Source organism: Tamandua tetradactyla, chromosome 8 (assembly GCF_023851605.1).
Source record: "Tamandua tetradactyla isolate mTamTet1 chromosome 8, mTamTet1.pri, whole genome shotgun sequence".
Taxonomy (NCBI): Eukaryota; Metazoa; Chordata; class Mammalia; order Pilosa; family Myrmecophagidae; genus Tamandua; species Tamandua tetradactyla.
The window spans coordinates 80,508,961-80,515,312 of record NC_135334.1 but is presented as its reverse complement, the minus strand read 5'-3'; the positions used below and the strand labels follow the sequence as shown (position 1 = coordinate 80,515,312).

Genomic DNA, 6,352 nt, shown 5'->3' with positions numbered 1-6,352 from the left:
AATGTCACACTGGCAAACATTAGCAATGTAAATACCTGGAATGACTTGGCCACAGAAATTTCAAGATGGCAATTGCAGAATGCTGAGAAAATGTGAATCTACAATGAGCAGGCAGAGGAGTTTGGCAGGTTGCATGACACGGCTAAACTACCTCACTGCTCCCTTCTCTCCAGTGAGATTTTCAATAGCCATTTTAGCAGTCAGAATTCCTCAAACGGAGATGTGTGAACAGGCAGAGAGGAGCGCCAAACATGAAACTGACTTTTCCCCATTCAAGCAACCTAAACGTATTCAATCTTTATGTCTATAGCATGCAGTTTCTGAGGTTTAGAGTCTTAGGGAAGGTCCGGCCAAGAGCATTCTTCACCTCGTTGTTTCTCAGGCTATAGATGATGGGGTTCAACATGGGAGTCACAACAGTGTAGGACAATGAGAGAAGCTTCTTGCCTTCAGGAGAATTATTGGACTTAGGTCTGAAGTATGTGAGGCTTGAAGAGATATAGAAAAGGGAGACGACAAGGAGGTGAGAAGAACAGGTAGAGAAGGCCTTTTGCTTCCCTTTAGCTGAGGGAATCTTGAGGACGGCAGCAACAATGCGAGTGTAGGAACATAGGATCCACAGGCAGGGGATCATGACGACAAGAATGGTTCCGATGATGGCGTAGATCTCAAACAGTGCTGTGTCTGCACAGACCAGCCTCAGCATAGGTGGGCTGTCACAGAAGAAGTGGTTCACCTTGTTGGTGCTGCAGAAAGGAAAGCTGAAGAGCCACGTGGTCTGCACAGTAGCCACTGGAAAGCCTGGAAACCAGGAGGCTGCAGCCAGTTTGGCACAGGTGTTTGGGTCCATGATAACTGGATAGTGTAAGGGATTACAGATGGCTACAAAGTGGTCATATGCCATGGTGGCCAGGAGGCAGCATTCATCAACCCCAAAGAAAAAGAAGAAATACATCTGCGTAGCACATCCAAGGAATGAGATGGTTGTGTCTTGGAAAAGCAGGGTCCCCAACACCTTGGGCACAGTCATCAGGTTGAAGACAATCTCTAAGAAGGACAAGTTCCTGAGAAAGAAATACATAGGACTGTGCAGCATGGGGTCAGCCAGTGTAACCAGAATGATGAGGCTGTTTCGCATCAAAGTATATCAGGAATATCAGGAAGAGTAAGGACTGTATTTTAGTAGGTAGGGAATAGAAGCTCATGAATATCACTTATTCTTGTCCAGTTTCCTCCGGCCATAGGTATAAGCATAAATCCCCTGCTCTGGACCTGAAGAGAGATTCTTTAATTGGGAGAATCAGATTGTAGATTTGTTTTTCAGATATCTTCTCAGTGTCAATGAAAGATGCATGATGAAAATCTCAGGTGGAAACGTCTTGTGCTGTCTAAATTTAAAGACACAGGACGAATGGCCAGAGCCTGAGTCCTCAGATCGGCCTGGATCAGCTTCTGGAGGAGTTGATATTTTTCTGTTTGCACACTAAAATGTGCAGAAAAGTTTTGTTATGTCAGAAACATGAGCTTTTCTGTCCCTGATGGGGCCACCAAAAATATTTTGAAGGCAACGAATTCCCTGAAAATACAAAAATTTTGAAAAGCATGGCCTAAAACTTATCATCTCATTTAAAAATGTATACATATGAATTATCAAAACTTTAAAACACATTTATAATTAAAATGAAGAATAATGCATCTTTGTGATTCTTTAGTGCCTAGTTAGAAATTGGGATATGAGGGAGTAAAGTAACATGTATTGAAGGCCAAGTATGTGCCAAATATTTCACATATGCAATGTATGGCTTTATCTGTACATATCCCTATTGTAGAGATGAGTAGACAAGGTTTAGAGAAATTAAGGAACTTGACCAAGGACATGCAGCAATTAAATGGCAGATCCAGAATTCCAGGTACATCTGTGTAGCTCCTAAGTCCAAAACTATGCTTCACCTGACTGTGCTGCCTTGCTATAAGAACTAGATCATAATTGCATTAGGAAAAAAGGGAATTAGGGTTGGAATTTCTACTAAATCACAGTAAAGATAGAGGAAAAGAGAACCAAGGTAACCCAGAATAGTTATGTAGATAATCAGGAGATTCTTTAGGCTTCCTGGATGCTTCTTTTATAAGATTAGTTTCTAGTTTGCAATAGATGATCAGATGCATCTCTCTTCTTCTTTATATTAGTTTTCTTGAACTTGCAATTTTCACAGGAAATGGTGAGATGAACTGGAAATGGAGTGGACTGATATACTGGGATAAATGATAAAGAAATTCATCTGCTGTAAAACGAAATGAGGTCCTGATATATGTGACAACATGCATGAATCTTGGTGAGAGAAATAAGCCAGGCACAAAAGGACAAATATTGTATGATTTTATTTATATGAAATATTTAAAATAAGCAAACTCATAGAATCAAAATCTAAAAGTTTACTAGAGGACAGGGTGTGGGTAAGGAATGGGAAGTTAAGTTTTAAAATGAACAGGGTTCCTATTTGGAATGGTGGAAATAATACCATTATTTTGGCAATGGATGATGGAATTGATAATACAGCATTGTGAATACAATTAACAGCACTGAAATATATATCTGAGTATGATTAAAAGGGGAAATGTTAGATTGTACTTATGATAACAGAATAAAAATTTTAAAAATTTCCATAGAAGTACATTACACAGTGTATCTTAGATTAGACCTTGGCCTATGTTAATAGCAATTATTAAAGTGTGCTATCATCAGTTGTAGCAAAAGTCCCATACCAACGCAAGGTGTTAGTAAAAGGGAGTTATGTGGGTATCCTGTTTTTTTATGCAGGATTATTTTGTTAACCCCACAATTTCTCTAATAAAGAAAATAAATAAATAAATAAATAAAAACAGTAATAAAGCAGTTGAACGTCATTAGAAAATTATTTCAAGAAAAATAAACTCAATAACAAAGTAAAATCATTATTAGATGCCAAAAAGAAAAGAATTTATATCACATTAAAGAGGAACTAGCATGTGGTAAATTCGTTCTACATGTTACAGAATTATTCATTGTTTATGCCGTGATAGGAGTTTGGGCTTTATTATATGAATGAAGAAGAGCTCACCACTCGATATTTGGATCAGGGGAATGACATGGTGAGTTATTGCAAGTAATATAAAGAATACTCTGACATGTGAAAATTCCATGCCTGGATTCAGGAGAGCAGTTGAGAGGTTAAAGTCTGTCCTCCTCTACTCATATTCCATTTTTATGATCCATTTTCCACTTTGTTACTCTATTTGCTAAAACAAAGCTGGTCATATCCACACATACCCAGTTTCTGCTCCACACTTGATGCCTTTGTAGGGTTAAGTGAAGGGCTCCTGAGGCAATGGCGTGGTGCCAGATGGGATATGAGTAGGAAATTTCCATTTGTACTCATTATGTCTCCCCTTCAAAGATCAAGGGTTCCTCTTCTCCACCTCTTACCAAAACTCATACTTAAATTTCTGTATCTGTTAAGGATTACAGTTCCAAAGCAGTTTGAGTTGGTCTGTAATGACAAGAGTGTTTTGTGTCATATTTTGTTTGGAGTTGATGCAAAGTAGGAAAAGGAGAGGCATGGAAACAATATCAATGGGCGTGGCAGTTTCAATGCGTGTGTTTTTTTCCCTTGATGTAAGAAATGTTGACGATTTCAAATTATATGTCATTCCTTCTTACCTAGTCAGATTATCATGTAAAAGGCATGGGAGCCTCCTCCTCAATGCAGTAAAACTGTTATTAACAATTGATTGGCAAGACCCAGCATATCCATGGTTCTCAAAATTAATATTATGGAGGAGTATTATACTATGAATAAGTAGAGAATGAATGTGTCCAAGAAAAATTCACCTACCTGTCTTTCAAGAATGAGTCCATTGAAAAGAAAATAGATTCAAGCAAAAAGCAAAATAGATTCAAGCAATCTATATATGCGCAGCATTAGATTGATGATTCAAAAGAAGATTTTCAAAAATATACAGTTAAAATGAAATAATAGGAAGAATCAAATGATGTAAAAATATTCAATATTTTCCAACTTCTTTTGAGGTATAGGTAATACAATGAACTGATTGGTGACTGGAACTTAGAATCTAATGGAGGAGATATTTGAACACTCAATATAATAAATCATGATGAAGGCCATGGTAGGAGAAATGTGCAAAAGAGAAATGTAGTTTGACATCACATTCGGAGAGAGGACACCTAATGCAATATATAAAGGTTGTCTAGGCAACAGAGATGAAAATGAAGTTGGATAAGAGAAAAGCAAAAACTAATAGGGAATTATATGAGATTATTATAATAAGAAGTTACAACAGTAGAAATAAAATCTTCACTGGAAGAAATAAAGCATAGACATGACTCTGCCTAAACTAGAAAAATTATATATTGACAAACCTGAGGTGCTCTCACATCAGGTATGGAAAATGGGCTAGAAATGAAAATAAGAAAAAGTTGGAAAACAGGAAATGGAAGTCAATCTAATGAATAATTAATGTTCCTGAAGAAGAATAACAAACAAGTGGAGTAGAGATAATAAATAGTAAGGAAGAAAACAAATACTTTAACACCTGAGTAAAATGAATTAGACAATAACAAGAACTCATGAAGTAGCAGGAAAAATCAGTGAAGAAAGGTAGACAATAAATCAGGCTCTGGTGAACAATTTGATTTTCAAGAACATTTAAAACATTACAGCATCCATGCAGAAAGAATATTAGTTCTTCCAAATAATGCTTAATCACACTGATGTTGGACTTCCCTTCAGCACTGAGATGATAGAACTATGAAGTACGTGAAGCAAAGGCTGAAATTTTAGCAAAATATCTTTGCTCCGTCTCACATGTGCACACACACAAAGCCGCAAAATTTTGGAAAAAATAATAAATAATATATTAAAGATACTATATCAATTAGAAACTACGTAATTTTTATTATAAAACAACATAGTGTCCTGTATTTCAGAATAAGTAAGAGAGCAATGTCACATGAGATATGAACACAATTCAAATTAAATGTACATATCCAAGGTAATAAAGGAAATGTCTCTCTGAAAAAAGTTGGAAGAAATAGGAGAAAAACATAACCATCCTTATTCTGTAATAATTCAACAAAATCAAAAGGAAATATTAAATATCAAAGAGGCAGTCATGAAATTCATAAATCAGCAGTCAGAAAAAAACACCTGGAAGTAAAAATGTGATTTCCAAGTAAAATGACTGTGAAAAACAGTGCTGATACTAAAACAAACTGAATAAGGCAATGTTTGAGAAATTGTATCAGCATTTTTGGGAAAATTATGAAAAGATCAAAATGATAAGAGAAATTTTTAAATTTAGGAATTAAAAATAAATAAATGTATTAGGAATTCCAGTTTGAGAGATCAAAGCAGAGGAGTGAGAAACAAGGAAAATAATAAATGTCAGTGAGATAAAGGAAGACATCAGCATTCCTTAGTATAAAACAAAATAAATGGTAGTACATTCACACAAATAAGTCTTCATCTTTGTATTATTTTTCTTTTAATTTTGAGAGTAGAAAAGCTTCCTTTAAGTATGCAGACAATACACAAATAAGAATCAAAATGCAAAACCATGCAAATCACATCCAAAAATCTTCTAGGCCACTACAGGAAAACAAGAACTCAGGAGAGCACACATTTCTGCTGACAACACAACGTGATAAAACTCAGTAGATTTAGGCTATAAAATTTGGAGGGGAGAATTGATACTTTTATTATCATATAAAAATAAAGAGAACATATTAAGTTGGTTTCAAATCAACTTAGAATTCAAAGAGACAGAATGAGGAAATAGTAGAATTAAAAGGAGAAAATTTTAAAATTGTAAAATGGTAAATAAATTTAAAAGCTGGTACTTAAAAAATGTAAGTACATTTAATTACATGGAGGCAAAATATTGATGAATCTGATGAAAAATGGAGAAAACAAAAATATGCAATATTAGAAATATTAACTGGAACATAAACCCAGATACAGAATGAAAATTTTAAAATTATGAGTATTATTACATTGAAAGTCTCATGCTCTACTGACTTGAGTTTGCTGGGTGTGTAATTACATTAATAAATATGTGATTTTGAAAATGCTATTGATAAGTTCCTAGTGACATGCAGATATAAAGATTATGATTTTACCTGTAAGCATGTTCAGTGCCATATTATTACAGTAGCAAATTGGAAACAACCGTTAATCCATAAATGACTGAATAAATTATGATGCAGACATTTAAGGAAATATTTAAGGAGATATCATGCAAGTCATTTTTGAAGGACATTTAGTGCTACAGAATAATACTCATCACATAATATTAA

The 6,352-nt window shown here is 34.9% G+C and overlaps 1 pseudogene; it reads right to left on the bottom strand.

Moving 5' to 3' along the window:
• Positions 1-304: 304 nt before the first annotated feature.
• Positions 305-1,251, bottom strand: LOC143643631 (olfactory receptor 10A2-like; annotated as a pseudogene).
• Positions 1,252-6,352: the final 5,101 nt, after the last annotated feature.